Raw genomic sequence first — 23,080 nt, 5'->3', positions numbered from 1 at the left:
TGTTCCATTGGTCTGCAGTTCTGCCTTTGTTCCAGTACCATGCTGTTTTAATTATTACTGCTTTGTAGTACAGTTTGAAGTTCGGGAGGTTGATTCCTCCCATTTTCTTTTTCCCAAGAATTGCTTTAGCTATTCGTGGGGGCTTATTGTTCCATATAAATTTCAAGAGTGTTTGCTCCATTTCTTTGAAGAATGTCATGGGTATCCTTATAGGGATTGCATTGAATTTATACAATGCTTTCGGTAGTATTGCCATTTTGACAATGTTAAGTCTCCCGACCCATGAGCAGGGGATATCTTTCCATTTCCTCATGTCCTCTTTTATTTCCTGAAGTAGCGTTTTGTAGTTTTCTTTGTACAGGTCCTTTACTTCCTTAGTTAAGCTGATTCCTAGGTACTTGATTTTCTGGGGCACAATTGTGAATGGGATTGTTTTTTTCATGTTGCTTTCTTCTCTCTCACTGTTTGCGTATAGGAAAGCCATGGACTTTTGGGTATTGATTTTATAACCTGCAACTTTACTATACGAGTCTATTGTTTCTAAGAGTTTTTTGGTGGAAGTTATTGGGTTCTCTAAGTAGAGTATCATATCATCTGCGAATAGTGAGAGCTTGATTTCTTCCTTTCCTACCTGAATGCCCTTAATATCTTTTTCCTGCCTAATCGCTATTGCAAGTACTTCCAGTACTATATTGAACAGCAGTGGAGAGAGTGGGCATCCCTGTCTCGTCCCTGATCTTAGAGGGAAGGCTCTCAGTTTTTCCCCATTGAGGATGATGCTTGCTGTAGGCTTGTGGTAGATGGCTTTAATTATGTTGAGGAAGGTCCCCTCTATACCCATTTTGGCTAGGGTTTTCATCATAAAGGGGTGCTGGATCTTATCAAATGCTTTCTCTGCATCTATTGATATGATCATATGCTTTTTATCTTTTCTTTTGTTGATATGGTGGATTATGTTGATTGATTTCCGAATGTTGAACCATCCTTGCATCCCTGGGATGAATCCTACTTGGTCATGGTGTATGATCTTTTTGATGAGTAGTTGGATTCTATTTGCTAGTAGTTTGTTGAGGATCTTTGCATCTGTGTTCATCAGGGATATCGGCCTGTAATTCTCTTTCTTTGTGGTATCTCTGTCTGCTTTTGGTATCAGTGTGATATTTGCTTCGTAGAAACTGTTTGGAAGTGTTTTTGATATTTCAATTTCGTGGAAAAGCTTAAAGAGTATTGGGAGTAAGTCCTCTTTAAAGATTTGGAAGAATTCACTAGTGAATCCATCCGGGCCAGGACTTTTGTGCTTGGGGAGACTTTTTATTACCATTTCAATTTCCTTGATGGTGATAGGTCTGTTCAGGTATTCCAGGTCTTCTTGGTTCAGCCTTGGGAGTCTGTAGGAGTCTAGGAATTTATCCATTTCCTCGAGGTTTTGATGTTCCGTGGCATAAAGCTTCTCAAAGTACTCCCTGAGGATCCTCTGAATTTCTGTGGTTTCTGTTGTAATGACCCCCGTTTCATTTCTGATTCGGTTTATTAGGGTTTTCTCTCTCCCTTTCTTTGTGAGTTTTGCTAGAGGCTTATCGATCTTGTTAATTTTCTCAAAGAACCAGCTCTTGGTTTCATTGATCTTTCGGATTGTTTTTTGGGTTTCCATCTCGTTAATCTCTGCTCTGAGTTTTATTATTTCCTTTCTCCTGTTCGGGTTGTGCTCCTTTTTTTGGTCCTTCTCCAAGCTCTTAAGCTGTGAGGTTAGGTTACTTATGTGTGCTCGCTCCTCCTTCCTGAGGAATGCTTGTAGAGCTATAAACTTTCCTCTTAACACAGCCTTTGCTGTGTCCCATAAGTTTTGGTAACTCGTGTTCTCATTTTCATTCGTTTCTAGGAATCTTTTGATTTCCTCTTTGATTTCCTGTCTAATCCACTCGTTGTTCAATAGTGCACTGTTTAATTTCCAGGTGTTTGATTTAGTTTTCTGTTTTTGTGTGTGATTTACTTCTAATTTCAGCGCATTATGGTCTGAGAAGATTGTTGATACAATCTCTACCTTCTTAATTTTATGGAGGCATGTTTTATGGCTCAGCATGTGGTCTATCTTGGAGAATGTTCCATGTACGCTTGAGAAGAATGTGTATTCAGCTTTTTGTGGATGAAGTGTCCTGTATATATCTACTAAGTCCCTTTCTTCCATTGTTTCCCTCAAATGAAGTATGTCCTTGCTAAGCTTGAGTCTGGTTGATTTATCAAGAGGTGACAAAGCAGTGTTGAAGTCTCCCACTAGTATTGTGTTGCTATTGATGTCTTTTTCCAAATCTATGAGTAGTTGTTTTAAGTACTTTGCTGGTCTCTCATTAGGTGCATATACATTTATTATTGTAAGTTCTTCCTGTTGTACAGATCCTCTGATCAATAAGTAATGGCCTTCACTGTCTCTTATGACCTTCCTCACTCTGAAATCAATGTGGTCTGATATAAGGATGGCTACCCCAGCTTTTTTATGGGAGCTGTTTGCCTGTAGGATTGTTTTCCAGCCTTTGACTCTGAGTCTGTGTTTGCTTTGACTATTGAGATGCGTTTCTTGCAGGCAGCAGAATGTTGGGTTCAATTTTCTAATCCATCCTGCCACTCTATGTCTTTTAATTGGTGCGTTTAGCCCATTGACGTTGAGAGAGATTATAGTTATGGGATTTTGTCCCATTGTTATGTTAAAATTGGGTGTATTTGAGGGGCCTTTCTTGCCTTAAAGTAGCCCATTTAGTTGTTCTTGTAACCATGGTTTTGAGTCTATGAAGTTCCTGAGCTGTTGTTTGTCTGTGAAACTGTGTGTTGTTCCTTCTATTATGAATGAGAGTCTTGCTGGGAAAAGTATTTTGGGGGAGGCATTTATTTCATTGAGTTTTCTTACTATGTCCCACCACTGTTTTCGGGCCATGAGGGTTTCATCAGAAAAATCAGCTGTGAATTTTAAGGATGCTCCTTTGTAAGAGATTTCTTTCTTCGATCTTGCTGCTTTCAGAATTTTGTCTCTGTCTAAGGTTTTGGTCATTTTGATCAGAATGTGTCTTGGGGTATTTTTATTCGGATTTCTTCTAGCTGGTACCCTTCGGGCCTCCTGAATGTGGTCACAAGTTTTCTTCAGCTCTGGAAACGTTGTAGCAATGATGTCTTTGACAGTTTCTTCTTCATCGAGGTTTTCTTCCTGTCCCTCTGGGACTCCAATAATTCTTATGTTACCCCTCTTGGCTTCATCACGATCTTCTCTTGCCATCTGTTCCCGAATTGTGAGTCTCTTTTCCATTTTCTGCTCTTTTCGGGAGAGTCTCTGAACTTCATCTTCGAGCTCACTGATTCTGTTCTCAGCCGCTGTTACTCTGCTGCTGAGGCCTTCCACTGAGCTTTTCAATTCGCCTACGAGATTTTTCAGGTCTGACATTTCTGATTGCATTTTCCTCATTTCTGCCTTCAGATCCTCTTGTCTTCTATTGGCATTGGTTTCCATTGTTTCTTTTAATTCCCTAAGCATCCTAAGTAGCTCCCTTCTGAATTCCTTGTCAGAGAGGTTGTCTAACACTACAGTACTGTTGGTGTCATCTGGGCTAGACTCTTCAATATGAATGTTTGGTGGGCTTTTGCGTTGCTTTACCATTGTGAGAGGTATGGTTTAGTCCTTCACGTTCAGTATTACTATTCTGCTTGATATGCAGTGTGAGTTAAGATAGGCTTATGAGTTATTGGCAACTGTATTTCTAGTGGCTGAGCTAAAATAGAGAAGTCTCCATCTAAGAAGTTAGCTTATGGTTCCTATGGCATATGTAGTGGGAAAATATTTCGCGGCCGCGTTAGCGGCCGCGGCTCCGGAAAGAGTCCCTGGCACTGGGCGAGGAGTTGGGAATGTCTCCTGTTTGGAATTGGAGCCGTTCAGCTTTGTTGCCCAGAGCTGGGCCTCTGTGCCCGTCCCACGCGGCTCAGGGGTTGAAAACCGGCTGTCTCGGGGCTGTTTCTAGCTGCGCGTGCCCAGAGAGGAACCCAGGCCCTTGGGGGCGGGCTGTACCTGTTGGAATTGGAGCCGTTCAGCTTTGTTGCCCAGAGCTGGGCCTCTGTGCCCGTCCCACGCGGCTCAGGGGTTGAAAACCGGCTGTCTCGGGGCTGTTTCTAGCTGCGCGTGCCCAGAGAGGAACCCAGGCCCTTGGGGGCGGGCTGTACCTGTTGGAATTGGAGCCGTTCAGCTTTGTTGCCCAGAGCTGGGCCTCTGTGCCCGTCCCACGCGGCTCAGGGGTTGAAAACCGGCTGTCTCGGGGCTGTTTCTAGCTGCGCGTGCCCAGAGCGGAACCCAGGCCCTTGGGGGCGGGCTGTACCTGTTGGAATTGGAGCCGTTCAGCTTTGTTGCCCAGAGCTGGGCCTCTGTGCCTGTCCCACGCGGCTCAGGGGTTGAAAACCGGCTGTCTCGGGCACCACCCACAATTTTAGAGACCTGTGAATCTTAGACCAAGGAGAAGTCATGCTCTTTCTAAGGAAAGGAAAAGTTAGTCTTGACCTAGAACATAAGACTTTTAGAAGACAACAAATCGTGAAGCCAAGAAATTTTATCAAAACAAAAGAGGAAAAAGAAATCTGTCCAAGAAGAAAACAGACCTCTCTAGGAGCCCTAGAAAGTAAAAGAAAGACATCTAGAGTGTAAGCGATGCATTAGCAGAGCTTATGACCCCGACCTTTCACAAACTGCCTTGGTTTGGGGTCTCCTTGCAGAGTCCTTTGCTAGAGCGTTAGAACAAAGGACTGAGTTCTAGTGCTCACCTTTCTTAGTCTAATCAGATCTTTTGTTTCTGCCAAGTCTCTCTTGAAGAGTATGTTGATGGTGTTTAACTATTATTGTCATTTTCAGCCTGGAGCTGGGAACAGGGCAGGGCAACTTCCAAACCTTTCTTTGTTTTCATGGTTTCCTGAAATCCATTGTCACCTCTCTCTGCCTGCCCCTGGCCTGCCTTAAGGCTAGGAAACAACCCTGTTTCTTTAACAGGTAAAACAAGTATAGAATTATATAGCTATAGTCTTAAGATTTAGAGATGTTTTATATTATTCAATGTGTTCATTATATATAATCTATATACATGTTTTAAATTTATTATAGTTTGTGTTAGACAGTTACATTAGTGTTAAATTATGTGGTCTTGATGTGCAATTATTATGCCCTATTACTATCAAAGTACCAACGATAGACACTACTACCACCTTCCCTGTGTTTCTTTTGGTGCAGTCATTAATCTGTTCTTTTTCTCCCCTTAGGGTTTGGTAAACTGTAGTGTGACCCAAGGTCAAGGATTTATCATTGTTTATGATTTGCTAGTTAAGGTAGGCTTTCAAAAAGTAATAATCAATAGTAGTAAGTGGGAATGATTTAACAATTTAAAATTGATGTTGGCAGGTAGACAGGGAAGGCACTTTCCCAAGTCAATGGCAAAAGCCAACCTTGCAGAAAACAGGAAAACACAGGAACTAAGGTCTGATCAGACCCTCACCTGACTCCAGCAACACACCAAAAGAAGTTCCTGCAGGAACAAAAGGCTAGGAAATGAATTTCAAAGAAGAGCATCACACTACCAGCAGTGAAGGAGGGTCCCTTTCTCCCCTCATCTCACCAACACAGGTTGCTTTTGTTCTTTTGAATGTGGGCCAGTCTCTGAGGTATGAGATGGTATCTCATTGTTGTTTTGATCTGCATCTCCCTGATGATTAATGATGTAGAGCATTTTCTCATGTGCCTTTTAGCCATTCTGATTTCTTCTTTGAGAAAGTCTCTGTTCATTTCATTGCCCCACTTTTTGATGGGGTTGGATGTTTTCTTCTTGTGGAGTTTAACCAGTACCTTGTATATCCTTGATATCAACCCCTTGTCGTATGTGTATTTGGAAAATATCCTTTCCCATTCTGTAGACTGTCTTTGTATTTTGGTCACTGTTTCTTTAGAGGTGCAGAAGCTTCTTAGTTTAAGATAGTCCCATTTGTCTATCTCTGTTTTCACTTGCTTGGCCAGTGGCGTGACATCTTTGAAGAATGCCGACTGGTTCAACCCTTTTGAAAAACAGAATGGATGATTCTCAAAAAATTAGAAATTGAGATCCCATTTGACCCAGCAATACCACTCCTGGGAATATGCCCCGGAGAGGCTAAAAAGTATAGTGGAAGTGACATCTGCACTTGTTTGTTCATTGCAGCACTGTTTACAATAGCCAGAATCTGGAAAAAACCCGAGTGCCCGAGAACAGATGACTGGTTAAAGAAACTTTGGTACATCTACACAATGGAGTACTATGTAGCAGTTAGAAAAAATGAAGTCATGAAATTTACATACAAGTGGTACTACATGGAAAATATTATGCTAAGCGAAATGCGTCAGAGAGGGACAGACATAAAAAGATTGCATTCATCTGGGTAACATAAAGTAACAAAATAAGAGACTAACACCCAAGAACAGCTGTGATAAATACCAGGTTGTTCACTCCATGGCTTAGAGGCCAGCGGCACACTCTAGGGGTAAAGGCAGCTCAGATAGAGAAGGGAGCACCAAATAAAGTATGTTGGGAGGATCCTCCCAGGATGAGAGATGCCTGCTTGAAAGTAGACTATAGACCAAACACAATGGCCACTCAATACCTCTACTGCAAACTACAAGACCCTGAAGGAAAGAGTGAGCAAAAGGGAATTGCCCTGCCACAGAGTCAGGGTGGGATGGGGGAAAGGGGGGTGGGAGGGATACCGGGATTAGTGGTGGTGGAGAATGGGCACTGGTGGTGGGATGGGTACTCGATCATTGTATAACTGAAACCAAGCACAACAACTTGTAAGTCTACAACTTTACCTCATGGTAAAGTTTTATTTACTAATTTATTTACTAATTTATTTACTACTAATTTATTTACTAATTTATTTACTACTAATTTATTTACTAATTTATTTACTAATTTATTTACTAATAAAAAAAAAAAGAAGAACGTCATCATTCACAACCCCTCCCCCCCACAACCTTCTTAGCAATGGACTCTCACCTAGGTCGAAGCCCACTTGGGGCAGGTGAGAGAAACCCTTTTCTTTACAGCCACCTTGATCAAAGGAAGGGCTCACACATGCTTAGAGCTCATGTGCTGCTTGCTCCCATTTGGCGGAGCGCATGTGATATCTGAGCATTCATGTAAAATATTGGGGGTGTGTGTAGGGGCTCTCTTCACCCTTGGAGAAGCCTGCATTCTCTCTTAAGTGCATTACTTTCTCTCTCTCTTCCCTCTCCCTCCCCCACCCCCCGCCCTCTTCCCCTCCACACCTTCAAAACCTTCAAATAAAATCCATTTACTTCTCTGTTTGTCTACTTCTGAAATTCCTTTCTGCGAGGCGAGACAAAGTTACTCATGGGGTCCACCAACATCAAAATTACGTATATAATATATCTGAATCATATGTATGCATTTTAATAGTAGAATTGATAATTTCACTGTCACTGTCCTGCCGTTGTTCATCAATTTGCTTGAGCGGGCCCAGTAACGTCTCCATTGTGACACTTGTTACTGTGTTTGGCATATCGAATATGTCACGGGTAGCTTGCCAGGCTCTGCCGTGCGGGTGAGATACTCTTGGTAGCTTGCCGGGATCTCTGAGAGGTGCAGAGGAATTGAACCTGGGTCGACCAGGTCAGTCGCATGCAAGGCAAATGTCTTACCCCCTGTACTATAATACTAATTAAAAATTAAACTTGAAGACTAAGAAAGTGCTTTTGGAAATATATAACAATATAGTAACATAGCCCACCCTGCAGAGCCTAGCAAGCTACCATGGCGTATTTGATATGCCAAAAACAGTAACAAAAAGTCTCACAATGGAGACATTACTGGGTCCACTCGAGCAAATCGATGAACAATGGGAGGACAGTGCTACAGTGGACAGTGCTACATAACAACATAAGGGCAAGAAAATTGTATAGTACATTTTCTGTAACTAAAATATTAATATCATATTTTATGATATTTTGTATATAGACATACATATTAGATGTTTTTCTTCAGAATTTCAATCAAAGGATGGCTTCCTACAGCTGCATAATTCTTATGCCATGTTCTGTTAAAAACAAATGCAATTGTGAGGGAAATTACACTGTTTAAATTTTGAGTGTATTGCTTATTTGCCTTTTTTTGTTAAATTCTTAAATATAGTAAAGATCAATTTAATGCTTGAACCTAACAGAATAGTTTCCTGATGAGATTTCTTAATAATCAGTAACCTGAAAAAATGTAGACAATATAGGAGCTGAAAAGATCAAGTGATGGAGTCACTGCAAGAATGCTCTTCTGATGAAGAGGAGGGGATGGGAAAGGGTCCAAGTAATCTAGTTTAGTTGATCTAAAACCTCACCTCCCTTCATGAGGGTGGCTAGTCAGACATATGATAAATAGGTAAGGGGTGGAGGTCTATACATATAAAACGTGCTGAGCTCAGGTATTTTCCTCTGAATTCTCTCCTGTGATCAGGCAGAAAAAGCCAAGGAAATAAATAACCACAGCAGAGGAAAAGTCTATGAAAGGTGGGCTCCAGTTCCAGTAGTGTACTTCAGACCAGGAGGAGGACAGCTAAGGACACAGAGCATTCCAGAACAGTAGGGACTAAGGCAAGTGACATTGTATACGGATAAGAAAGAACAGTGAAGAGAAGGGATGGTGAGGTCATCTAAGGGGAAAGAGGACAGGCAAGGGCAGGGCAGGTGATGTCTCTCACTGGAAAGATTAGCAGCAATGGGATAAGTTGAATGACATTGTGCAAAGGAAGCAATGAGAGGTCTAGTCACAGGCAGGATATGACTACATTGGACAATAAGGAAACTTTTAATAGCATAAACAGCAGGAGTTTTGTATGCTAATTTTATACACAGAACTCAAGGAGTTATATTGGAACTTGCGATAGCACGGCGGGTAGGGCATTTGCTTTGCACGCGGCCAACCCTGCGGGTTCGATTCCTCTGCCCCGCTCAGAGAGCCTGGAATGCTACCGAGAGTATCTCGCCCACATGGCAAAGCCTGGCAAGCTACCCGTGACATATTCGATATGCCAAACACAGTAACAAGAAGTCTCACCATGGAGATGTTACTGGGCCCGCTCGAGCAAATCGATGAACAATGGGAGGGCAGTGCTACAGTGCAGACCAGTTTTGCAGTAATACTACTAGGGTTATGAGGAGACAAAGGCCAGTGACAGGGGCAGCTTGGGGTAGTCAAGGAGATCCAAGTGCCCTGTCATTTACTGAAGTTGGAACCTAAGGTTTGTATACTCTGATTGAACCTCTGTATCTCAGTGCCCTCATCTATAAATGGGGATAACAATACCCATCCTAATATGTTTATAATGACATCAATGATATTTGTAATTAGTTTAATACAATTATAACAATAAGTATGTGGAAAACACAGAGTTGATTCAAGTAATGGTAAAATTAACTTCTGCTGGAATGGGTGTATGAAGTTCTATCATTTCCTCATTTCCTTTCCATATTTAATTTAATATTTTTATATAAATAGGAGGGGTTTTTTTTTTGTGGCTTTTTGGGTCACAGCTGGCGATGCACAGGAGTTACTCCTTGCTCTGCACTCAGGAATTAATCCTGGCAGTAGCTCAGGGGACCATATGGGATGTTAGGAATCGAACAGGGTCAGCCACGTGCAAGACAAACACCCTACCCAGCACAGATAGCACAGCAGTAGGGCTTTTGCCTTGCACGTGGCTGGCCCTGCTGACCCAGGTTTGATTCCTCCACTCCTCTCGGAGAGCCCGGCAAGCTACTGAGAGTATCTCGCCCACTCAGCAAAGCCTGGCAAGCTACCCATGACATATTCAATATGACAAACACGGTAACAAGTCTCACAATGGAGATATTGCTGGGCCCACTCGAGCAAATCAATGAACAACTGGAGGACAGTGCCAGGCTTTGCCTCGCAGGTGAGATACTCTCGGTAGCTTGCCGGGCTCTCCGAGAGGGGAGTAGGAATTGAACCCAGCTCGGCCGGGCTGGCTGCACTCAAGGCAAATGCCTACCACTGTGCTATTGCTCCAGCCCTATACATTTTAATGAATAATTCATTTAATAACTTTTTTCTCAGGTGAATGAGACCAGTTGTAGTTACTGGTCACTACTAGTTCACTTTTTTAACAATATTTTTGATAAGTGAGTTAAACACTTATATTACTTGTATCACTTGTCATCCTGTTGATCATTGGTTTGCTCGAACCGGCACCAGTAACATCTCCATTCATCTCTGTCACGTGCTAGTGTAGCTCAATGACATCTGCTTGCTCCAAGAGCATGAAGAGCCTTAAACTGTTTGTCCAGGGTTTTGACAAAGCAGTCTGACCATCTCGTAGGTGGACAATCTAGTCCCGTGCAATCTAGTTGGGAACAGCTCTAATCCAGTGGTCATCTCTAAATCGCATTATGTGTTCAGCCCATCTGATTTTCGAGCTAAATCACAGAATTCTTAAATAAGGAATTTCTATATTCAGTTTCCAGAGCTAACTGATACTCAGCCTATATTTTTAATTATTGTCCTAAAGACAAATCAATAATTAATTTACCCATTTAAAAGTTATAATTTGAATGTTTCCCTTAAAATGTATCAGTTAAAAATACAAACCATAAAACCCATAAAATATATTTGTTTACAAATTAGAAAACGTTGCTAGGCTTTTTCACAGGTTATTTGGAAGTTTGTTCTTTTATTTGAAAGAATCATTAATTACCCTAGATCAGGGTGAATAAATCTTTGCAATATATTCCTACTTTGTGACACACACTCATCTTACAATAATTTTTCCTAGCCTGTGGTGATTAAGGTGACTGTCATAACAGACAATTGAACACTTGCTTGGAATTTACTGAGGGAAAAAGAACTGTTTTGAATTAATCTTGTTAATTTAATAAATATAATTTAGAGAGCCAATGACAAAATCCTGTGCTATTCAATATATGCACTACAAAAGGATGTTTTTAATACATTTTATTAACAAATCAGCAAATAAGCTGCTAGAGTATTCACTTTTATTTCCCAAATTATGAGTATATATATAAAACAAAATGACAACAATTTTCTGTCCTAGCACCACAAACCTCTTTTATGTTTGTATAAAAGTGTCATAGCCTGTACAGTAGGCATGGCCTTTGCCTAACTTTCTCTCCCATCAGATATTCTCATTGCTCTCCTCTTCATCTCCTTCAAGTCTTTGCTCAATGTCTTTTTGGAGTTTTGTTTTCTTTACATTGCATTTCCAGTTCTTAGAGAACATTGTCAGATACCTAGTGAAAACTAAGAAGTATTTGTTCAGTGAATGAATAAATGCATCAATCAATGAAGAACTAAATAAAATGTTTAATGTGCTAGCTTTAAACTTTAAGGGGCTGGAGCGATAGCACAGCGGTAGGGCGTTTGCCTTGCATGCAGCCAACATGGCCAACCCGAGTTCGATTCCTCCGCCCCTCTCGGAGAGCCCGGCAAGCTACCAAGAGTATCTCGCCCGCACGGCAGAGCCCGGCAAGCTCTCCGTGATGTATTCGATATGCCAGACACAGTAACAACAAAGTCTCCAATGGAGATGTTACTGGGCCCGCTCGAGCAAATTGATGAACAATGGGAGAACAGTGACAGTGACAATGTGCTAACTTGAACACCTGGAAATGGTTCTACTCGATTATTTGTTGTTTTGTTTTTTTAGAGGGGTCACGCATGGTGATGCTTAGGGTCTATGTTGGTTCTAGGCTCAGTGATTTTCTCAACAGTGCTAGAGGATTTTGTATTTTATTTGAAAAAGAATTTAATTATTCTTCATTAGTGGTACAAAAGTTTTTGCAATATATACTTTGTAATATACACTCAGCTCACAGCGATTTCTACCTAGACTGTGTGATAGGGAGACTTTCCTAACAGAGTTGCAGGCAATTCAACCCAGGCCTGCCACAGGCTAAGTAAGCATACATTCAGTCTATTAAGTTAACTTTTTGCTCTCTAATGGTTAACTTGACTGATTTTCTCAAACCTGACTTATGTACACCTTATGCCAAATTAAGGTAACATGCTGAAAATCAATATGTATCTTGTAAAAAGATAAACCCAAATTATTTGGGGGACATTTGGCAAATCCCAAATTTTTTTTAAGAGAAAAAAAGTAAACTCTTCTTTAAGTAGGCATGACCAATTTCATAGCTGGGATTGTACAATGTTCTTGAAAAAGACTCTAATAGCTCTTCTTTTCAGGTTGGATAGCATCACATGCATTGACATCATATACTGACAGATACCAAGCAGTGACACTCATTTGGCCAAACAAGATAGTGTGATTCCCAGAATCATCAATAGCATAAGAGCCATCATTACAGGAAATTTTGGAAGCAGTTAATTGATCATGTTGAATCTTAGTCATTTCAAGTGCAAATATTTTTCTTCTAGTTAGCTGTCTAATGTTTCAGTGTGAATCTATTATTGCTACTTAACTTTGTAAGCTGATATAGGTAGATAGATAGATTGATAGCAGTATATCAAAATTGCTTTCTTTTTTAAAAAAAATTTATTGAATCACCGTGAGAAAGTTACAAGCTTTCATGTTTGGGTTACAATCACACAATGATGAAACATCCATCCCTCCACCAGTGCACATTCCCCACCACCAATCTCCCCAGTGTACTCTCCCTTCCCAACCTCCCCCCACCTCCATGGCAGACATATTCCCCATACACTCTACTTTTGGACATTATGGTTTGCAAAACAGACACCGAGAGGTTATCATGTTTAGTCCATTATCTTCTTTCGGCACACATCTCCCATCCCGACTGATTCCACCAGCCATCATTTTCTTAGTGATGCTTTCTCTATGCCATCTGCCTTCTCCTCTCCTCTGGGAATATATTCCAAGGATGCAAAAAAAGCACAGTAGAAATGACATCCGTACCTATATGTTCACTGCAGCACTGTTCACAATAGCCAAAATCTGGAAACAACCCAAGTGCCCTAAAACAGATGACTGGTTAGAGAAACTTTGGTACATCTACACAATGGAATACTATGTAGCTGTTAGGAGAAATGAAGTCATAAAATTTGCTTATAAATGGATAGACATTTGGAGTATCATGCTAAGTGAAATGAGTCAGAAAGAGAGGGACACACATAGAAGGATTGCACTCATCTGTATAATATAAACTAAAATAACATGAGGCTGACGCCCAAGGACAGTAGATACAAGGGCCAGGAGGATTGCCCCATAGCTGGAAGCCTGCCTCAAAATTGCTTTCTGACTAAAACAAGAGTATTGAATATCTCTCAGAGCCAATGGTGAAAGGCTGTGGTTGTGCTTATCACTTTAAGGAGCAGATGCATGGGTTTTTAATTTAGAATATATATATGCTTTCTTTGGGCTGGAGCAATAGCACAGCAGGTAGGGCATTTGCCTTGCATGAGGCTGACCTGGGCTTGATTCTTCCATCCCTCTCAGAAAGCCCTGCAAGCTACTGATAGTATCCTGCCCGCATGGCAGAGCCTGGCAAGCTGGTCGTGGCATATTTGCTATGCCCAAAACAGTAACAAGTCTCACAATGCAGACATTACTGGTGCCCGCTCGAGCAAATCGATGAAGGACTGGAGGACAATGCTACAGTGCCACAGGGCATGTTTACCTTATGACAATATCTGACTATGTTGTTGAATAGTGTATCTTGCTTCCTCCGGTCATATTCTTCCTTGTGTTCTTTATTAATGATTTTTGGTGGTGCTTACGGCTTACTCCTAGTTCTGCAGTTAGGGATCACTCCTGGTGAGGTTTCAGGACAAGATGGGGTGCCAAGGATTTAACCCACATCAGACACGTGTAAGGCAAGACATGCTACCCACTGTACTACTTCTTCAGTTCCTATGCTAGTTATTTTAAAATCTACTCTGACATCTGTTTCTTGTTTGTAAAAATTCCCTGCTCTTTTTTATTTATTTATTTATTTTTGCCTTTTGGGTCACACCCGGTGATACACAGGGGTTACTCCTGGCTTTGCACTCAGGAATTACTTCTGGCGGTGCTTAGGGGACCATATGGGATGCTGGAAATCGAACCCGGGTTGGCGGCATGCAAGGCAAATGCCCTACTCGCTGTACTATCACTCCAGCCTCAAAAATTCCCTACTCTTTACCCAATATCTTGAAGTCAACTGCATGCTGATTGCAAGACTCAACACATAGGCAGTATTTTAAATGTAGTTCTCAGTCATATAATACTTTTTAATACTTTTTAATTAAAAAATTATACATATACATATATATCAATGTTTATATATTCTTTTTGAGATAATAGTTTTTTAGGAAGTAGTACTGTATTTTTGAGCCATGTTTTCAACCTCCAGATGGTTAATTGAATGGAACTTCCACTTTCATGATATCTTTCTATCAATTTATAATTGTAAAAGATAAATATTTATAATTTAAGAGGTAAACATTCAACAACTGAGTGACAAAAAAACTCGGTAGACAGGCATTAGCAGTCAACTTTTTAAAGTTTGGAAAATTGAAATGCTGTTTATGGTAAGAGATCAAAGCACCGGTCTTTATTTATGAAACCAGCCAGCAGAGGGAGCAAAAGAGATATATAAGTGTTCGCTTACATACAGACTTTCATGGATGCTTACTGCCCAGAACTGGGCAATATACCTATTATGTATACGAATATATATTGTCCCCAAATTCAAGGCAGAAATCCTGCCATATAATTTACCTTGTACTTGTGAAGTCAGTTCTAAGACATCTTACTTGCAGCACTTTGTACAAATGTGAGTTCCATGAAAACCTAAAATGTTTGTGAAAGAGAACCAAGGATAAAATTTTGAGATATTGAAGCTCTAGGTAACTCAGCAATAAGCACACAGGCTAAAATATCTTAAAATGGTTTTCTAGTGTTAAGGCCAATAATGTCAATAGATTTCTACTATGTTCTGTGTTATCTAAAACCTATAAAGAGTTTTTCATAAATTTCCCCTAACAATGGCTTTGTTACATTCAAAATGAAATTTTATTTTCTGTAGAATCAGCAAATAACAAAGAGAAGGTCCCTATGAAAGTAATCATTTAAACTATGCCATATATTCTAAGCATAATATGTGTCTACATTCCTGTATAAAATGTTAAAACATTATATGTCAGAGAACTTCTCATTATCCTGGATATTTTGGTCTAGACAATCCTGTCAAATATAATTATGAAGATGGCCAAAGACTTCTGTGTGGCTTGCAACATATGTTGAAAAACTTTCAGAATGTAGTTTTTAACATTCTTTCTATGAGTTCAATATGAGGGCTCCTTGGGTGCATAAGATCCTGTTTCCAAAACCGTTTCTTAAACTTAATAAAGTTATATTAAAATACAACCACAAGGAAAGTGAAGAAAAAAATAAGATAAAAATTATGCGATGATGCACAAATAATATGAATTTAACATAATCATTTTTGTATTCACTTGATAAAAGACACCAGGGAAAGGAAACATTCTTAAAGTAAAGAAACAATATTATATAATTTCTTTCTGTTGAGATTATATGAATTCTTTTTGTTACTGCGAATGCAAGAATATGGTAACAATATTGCTAATGTCTCATGTCTATGTCTTTTGGGTACAAAGTTACTGTACTCCAACACTATCAAGGTGCTAAACCCCTTTACCACCTTCAACTCTATTCCTCCTCTTTCTTCCCTCCTGCTCCCAACTTCTGCTCTCTACCACTTAGTAACTTCAATTCTGTCATCAAAATTCAGCACTGTAGCACTGTCCTCCCATTGTTCATTGATTTGCTCAAGTGGGCATCAGTAACGTCTCACAACAAATCGGGAAACTTGTTGTTATTGTTTTTGACATATTGAATACGTCACAGGTAGCTTGCCACGCTTTGCCATGTGGGCGAAATACTCTCTGTACCTTGGCGGGCTCTTCGAGAGGGGCGGAGGAATTGAACCTGGGTTGGCCACGTGAAAGGCAAAAGCCCTACCCGCTGTGCTATCGCTCCAGCCCATCAAAATTTAGGTTTTTTTCTTTTTATAATTAGATACTGTTTATTCCCTTACTTTGTTTTCACATATGAGTGAGATCCAGGGATCCAGACATTCTTACACCAGTGAAACACAAAATAAACTGGAGATTTCCAGATATCATGGCACAATGATATCTTTAGTATTGTAATTTTTATCTTTTATCTTTAGGTGGAATTAAATTAAATTAGATTTAATTGTTTGATTTTGTCTTCAGAAACAAGTTAGAGAAAGGTTCCTTTGACTTAAATTAATGAGATTATTTTTATAAGGAACTAGATTAGATACATCAGTGTATATGTGCATGCATTTGCCTGTATGACTGATCAGGAGAAATAATATCTATTTCCTCAAGAAGAAAATAGCATACCATGAAAATTATACCCCTTATCACTTTCTATCTTATAGTGAATTTATTTTTATAGCTAAGTCATTATTCCTTGTGCTGGAAGGAACATTGCAGGTTAACCAGATTTCTATGGGGAATACCTTGTCTGTCTTTGGCTATATAGTTGTATCGTGCAACTCACTCATGGGAAGAACAGCATTCTGACGGAGAAGAACACGCCACTGAGTGTTTCATAAGAGCATTCAGAAGAAAGACAAATAAGCCAATGTTGGCGTTCAATTAATCAAAGAGATTATAAAGCAAAGTTTGAAAACTTGAAATAGCAAAAAAAAAAACACCTTGTAAAGTGAAAAAAAATTAACACTCTGGGGAAATTTTACTGCCTTTTGAGTTTTGGTAATACAGTTTAAAAGAAACCCATTGCTTTCCACATTTTTTGGTGGGATATGTTGGATGGATAACATTTGAGCTTATTGAAATGACTCAGTGGTTGGGAGAAGGGGCCAAAGAAGAGCAATCTGGTGTGGTTCAGCGAATTGGCTGGACTAGCAGTACAGAGATTTCCTTTGCAGATCCAACTTTATCACTTAATAAATTGTGTGTCCAGTTCAACACATTAATTTCCTTATCTACCAAATATGGTACTTCTTCATATAGGATAAGACGATCAAGCGGTAAAAATTAGAGAATACCTATAGTGTTATCGAAACATGAATTATATTTGGGAACAAGATGAAAAGGCAGCAATCTCTAGAACATTTGTAGTGATAGGGAGGTGGTCTTAATAGGTTATCAAATTCACAACATCTCACAATGGATCAAACTTAAGCCAATTTGATTAAATGAGATTTTCCATTGCTTACAGAGACTACCACAGCCAGCCAGGATCCTATTCCAATACAAACAGTTTCAGCATTATGCAATAATTTCTTATGCAATTTTTGATTCTCAGACCGCACTAGCATCAGACTAAAATAGAATATTATGATTATTGATTTCTATGAACTTCCTCCTCTTCACTATAAAGACTCCAGCTCACCCTTATATGTCTCTCAGCTTCCTATAGCATTCCTAATATGCGTATCATTAATAGCCAGCCTATTTATAATTTTAATGAACTAGTTATCGTCTCTCCTCTTTTATCCCTTTTACCCTGAATCCATATATTATATCTATTGCTTCTGGCAGTAGAGAAACCAGTTTTGCAGCCAACACTGCACTGTGGAGATGATTCTAGCAATTAGTGTGTCTTAACTAGTTCCTGTTGCTGTGTGTGCAGAGAATGGCATGATATCGGCCACCAGTGTCACCTACAGTGGGAAATGAGACAACCCCAAAGTGGCAGTTGCCTGTATTCTCTGTATCTGCTCAGCTAGTCTCGTTTCATTTTCTTTTATGAAATATGCTCTCATTTGTGTGTTTTTACAAATTGTGAGATGAGGGAAGTGTGAGTTACTGCTGCTGGGCCGTCCTCATAGGTGTATCTTCCCTTTCATTGGCATATTGTCCTTGCACCAAAGATATTAACCTCAGTTACTGTATTCTATAAGTTTTACCCAGGAGAAGTTTTGTGTAATAAGCTTCTTTACCAAGCATATCTGTAGTTCCAGGTGAATATTTTTTAGAATTAAGTAAAGAGACCCAACATATTTCAACCAACCAAATCTTTTTTGTCATACTGTCATTGAGCCCTTTCTTTTAGTTTTATTTTTAGAGAGGATTCTCCCATTTTATTTTTTACCTCTTTTCATGGCAGTATTTTATACAGTTCAGGATTATGGAGATATCTCTCCATAATCATCTTTTCAAAAAATCAGTATCAAATTTTAGAGTGCTATTTTATAAACACTTACTTGGAAGTTATAGCATGAAACTTCAGTTAATTAATTACCAAAGTAGGATACCTTATTCTAAAATGTAACCGACTTTCACAATATTACTGTTCGTCAAATCTTGGTGATGAGATGAAACATTATTTATGGGTTCTAACATAACTCCCGTTCTTACTATCCTTAGTGTTATTGGAACCACACAACCGGTACATGCCTTTTAAATGATGCATAAGAATGAAGTGTTATAGCAGGCTCCTGGTTTACCCTGGCTTGTAGTTTTCTGAGAGATGCCAGAATTGGCCAAGGAACTTCTTTTTTAAAAGATGGAAAATATTTCATGGAAGACAAACATAGATCACTTTAAAAGTTATTTTTTCTACCATTTTATTCAATTCTTCAGTTCATAAATATCAAAACCTACTTTCAAAATGTATATATAATATATTTGTATTGGACTATGATAGCAGGGCTTTTAAAATTACTGAGACATTTGAATAATGTCAACTTGAAAAAAATAATTTTATTCTGGTGAAAAACTGTCTCAAGTAGACATCAAATTTTGATATATTTCTTAAAGATGACCTATCAGTTCATTAGTGAACATAAAAAAAAGATTAACAGTTTTTATATTGTATTCTCCCCTACCATTACCAAGTTTTCTTTGATAATACATATTTTATGGTTTTTTTCCTTTACAGTTGCCCCTATAATATTTTATGGAAAAAGGGTTCCATAGTCATGAACTCTGAGAAAGGTTTCATATCATATTCTCAGAAATTCTGCAGCAAAAAAGAAAAAAAAAGTCTTAATTTATTTAATCCAACTAGTTCTAAATTTGATCACAACCAATTGACAAAATTCACCTGGAATCTCATTTTTTCTTTCAAAAAATACCATTTGACAAGTTTGAGAACACATTGGACAATTAATGCAATGTTTTGTACTCCTTGACAGACTCTTGTGACTGAATATGCCACTTATTCTAGTTTTCCTTTCCATAAATAAATCAGGTATTCTACTGATTGGTTTGCATCAAACACAAGTTTTGATATGGCCAACACATATATTCTCTTCACATTTTCATATATATTTTTGACGTACATCTTTGAAAAAATATATTTAAATTAGGTTCTCATCACAAGGCATAAGGCATAAGCCAAGAGATTTAATTTTATATTCTTTAGGTGAGACTCAAGCCTGGTGCTGAACCTGGCTTTCTCCTACTTGGGAAAATATAAATATGTGAGAGCGACCTTAAATAAACAGACAGGTAGCTCAAAGAAGCCATGCATACCAACAGCTCCAACAGAGTTGAGATATCATGAGTGTTAGACTCTCAGTCTGATCCAGTAATGTGAAGACCAGATCTTCCAAATGACTGCCCTGACTTAGGTAGCAATTGTAGCCAAGCTAGATTTTAACCTGGCTTTCTCATTCTCAGTTTAAGTTTTCTGCTGGGTTTGGATCTTTTCAAACATCTTGTGGAGTAGTGAGATCTCATCTCAAATTAACCTCTACTATTTTCACCAAGAACAAAAGTCCATTAATGTTCATTTTGGTTTTGAGAAAAATAGCCACAGAGCAGACAATGCATACCGTATATTAACAAGTTTTTTTCAAGTATTTGGAAAGCTTACTTCAATTTCACCCAAATATTTCTAAACAAAATGTGGTGTGTGTGTGTGTGTGTGTGTGTGTGTGTGTGTGTGTGCACATGTGTGGTCATATATGTGTGTGGTCATAATCAGGTGGGCGGGAAGTGGAAAGTACACTTTAATTGACTTAACCAGGCTAGAAATATTCTTGTTCTGTGTTTTCAGGAAAAATTTTAAGTAAAACCGCCATCCTATTTAATTGCTGATTTCTTTTTTCTTCTTACACTACTTCTCTCTCTCTCTCTCTCTCTCTCTCTCTCTCTGTGTGTGTGTGTGTCTCCCCCCCCCCCACACACACAACACATACACACTTTTTTTTTGGAGAGCTATTAAATTGGTTATAATTTGGGTTAGTGATGAAAGATACACTGGTAGCAATATTTCCCCATATCCTTACTGACTTGGATGACACGAACTCTTTGTTGTGTACAACCTAAGTGAAAAGGCAGATCCAGTGACTAATGTTCTGGGTGTGTCAAAACAGCAAGTAGGCAGTATTTACAAGTCATCTCTACTTCACACTTCCCTCTGCTTGAGGATTAATGCTAATTTCCTTTAAATACATTAAGCTAAATCCTTGCATAGGAAATACAGATTCTATTGCAATTATCGGGAGGGATATCCAGTCAAAAATTTGTTGAAAGTCATTTGGGTTGGATTTGAACAGGACATTGTAGAATTATTCCAGCTGTGTACAAATATTTATGGGAATAGTCACAGCAACTGGAATAATTGATGCAAGTGAAAACAATTACTAATCAAATATGACATTGTTGGATACAGAAGAATATTCCTCTCATTTCTTCTGCATTATGGTTTATTAAACCTCAAGTAAATCAGGAAGAATTCTGAAATTCAATTTAGTTACTGAAAACTGGATATGTCTACTAACCGTTTAAAAAATAAGGGCTTTTCTCTTTCTTAAAAAAATATTTACAGGGAGTGCGGGTTGTTGGGTCACACCCAGCAAGTGTTCTGGGACTACTCATGGCTCTGTGCTCAGAAGTCATTCTTGGAGGTGCGCAAAGATTGTGTGGATCTAGGATTTCCCACATGTGAGCAAATGCGTTAATTGATGTACTATCTCTGCTCTCAAAATTTCTGAAAGAAGATATAAAGGGAGGGGTGGGAGAGATTGTACAGTAGGTAGTCTTGCATGGAAAACAATTGACCTGGATTCAATCCCAGGTTCCTCATATGAGTTCTAGAGCCCAACCAGGAGTAATCCCTGAGAGCAGAGCTAGGATTAATCCCTGAGCACAGAGGGTGTGGCCCAAAAATAAAGAAATAAAGAAAAAATTATAATTTGGTCTAATTTCCAAGCTATCACTTCATGTATTTTGCTTTTGTTTTATGGAGATCATATTCAGTGATACTCTGGGTTACTCCTGGCTCTGTGCCAGTGACCATATGTGTTGCCATGTATTGAATCCTTGTTGACCCATGCAAGGTAAGTATTTGACCCAATGTACTATATCTCTGGCTTCTATGACTTCATATTTGACAACTAAAATAGTATACTAATGACAAAAAGTTATTTTAGAAATGTTTATATACAAACTTTTAATTTATTCATCTTTATAGCACTGTCATTAATTAGAAAAAAGAGTGGCAATATGTATTAGAGGAATTGTGTCTTTTTCTCATGAAGATAGCTTGATATTTGTTTAGATTTATGCCAGGAAAAGCTATAAGATAGTAACATCAAGTATTGTCTTTCTGCTAAAATACAGTGCAAGTGAACTCTGGGTTCTGATTCCTTGCAACTAGATTTATTTCATGGCTTGATTACTTTTATTTTTCCAGAATTCTGTTAAATACCCTCCTCCTGAAAGACAGTTTACTCTTCTTTCTTAATCACCCCCCTCCTATATTCCAACATTTCACTACTTTTTGTCACCATGTACTAGAGAGTTATCAGTTTTGTCTACTTGTCTCTCAAATCTGTTTTGAGGTCAGGATTACTGCAACAATATTCTTGGTAGCTCCCCTATTTCCATTCTTGCTGATTTTTGAAATCTGGCATTGAGACAGCTACTAAAGTGATGTGTCTATAGTAATAAAATCTACTGACAAGTCCCCCATCTTCCAGTAGGTAGGTGTCACACCCAACAGCTGCCACCAGTGCCAGGTTGGCCCCACCAATGGCCAAGACGCAGAGACTATAAAACCCAGCTCCCAGAAGAGAACAGCACAGAGTCTCCTGCTCCCAAGCCTGGCTGTCCTCACCCGGCCCCTTGGAGGGAGGCAGGTTGAGTTCCGCTCCCCCCGCCCCAGCAGAGCCCCAGCAACTGAAGACCTCCAGAACCAGTCACAACTATGCTGAGACCATTCTCCACACGTCGGTTATCATCTTATCATCTCATTTTTCCTTTGGAGAACCCGGCAGGCAGGCTGCCAAAAGTATCCTGCCCGCACGGCAGTCTGGCAAACTTCCCGTGTCGTACTCAATATGCCAAACCAGTAACAATGATGGGTCTCATTCTCCTAGCCTTGAAAGACCCTTGAATATGGCTCTTTTAAAATCTCAGGGCTAGGAAGGAGACGTTACTGGTGCCTGCTGGAGGCAATTGATGAACAACAGATCGTGACAAGTTATTTTATGCTAGACACTTAACATCCAACAGGGCATTTAACTGTCATAGTAATATCTTTACCTTATTTGGTTGGATAAAAAAATGATAGCAGGGAGAAGCCAACTTGATCAAGAAACATACAGATGAAAAGCTGGAACCAGGAGTAGAAGGAGCCTCTCGAGTCTGTGGCTCAGTTTGCTTTTCCAATAACTAAACTACGTTTCTTCAAGACAACTAGATTGTGTTATATTGTGCTCATTTGTTATATTTGCTCATTTCATCATTCACAAAATTGTCAATTTGGGAAGATAAATTTTTTTAGCACACTTTTGTTCTGCTGAGTGAGTGAAACATTAAAGAAAAACTATATGATGTTTAGAAATAACCGTTTAATGATATTTAGTTTTAGATAACTGCTTAATGACATTGGTTGCTAATTAAGTTCACTTTTATATCAAAATGCATTAGCGATTCAGAGACAATGAATGGATTGATTTGTAGGTTAAAGGTGTGTGAGTGGCAGAGAGATTTCTATCTTTAATTGACTGTGGTTGCTTAATTTAGTTGATTAAAGCACCATATGAATGAAGTCACATTTA

Source organism: Sorex fumeus, unplaced genomic scaffold (assembly GCF_029834395.1).
Source record: "Sorex fumeus unplaced genomic scaffold, SorFum_2.1 ptg000008l, whole genome shotgun sequence".
In the NCBI taxonomy this organism is placed as follows: Eukaryota; Metazoa; Chordata; class Mammalia; order Eulipotyphla; family Soricidae; genus Sorex; species Sorex fumeus.
This window is presented reverse-complemented; position numbering follows the sequence as displayed.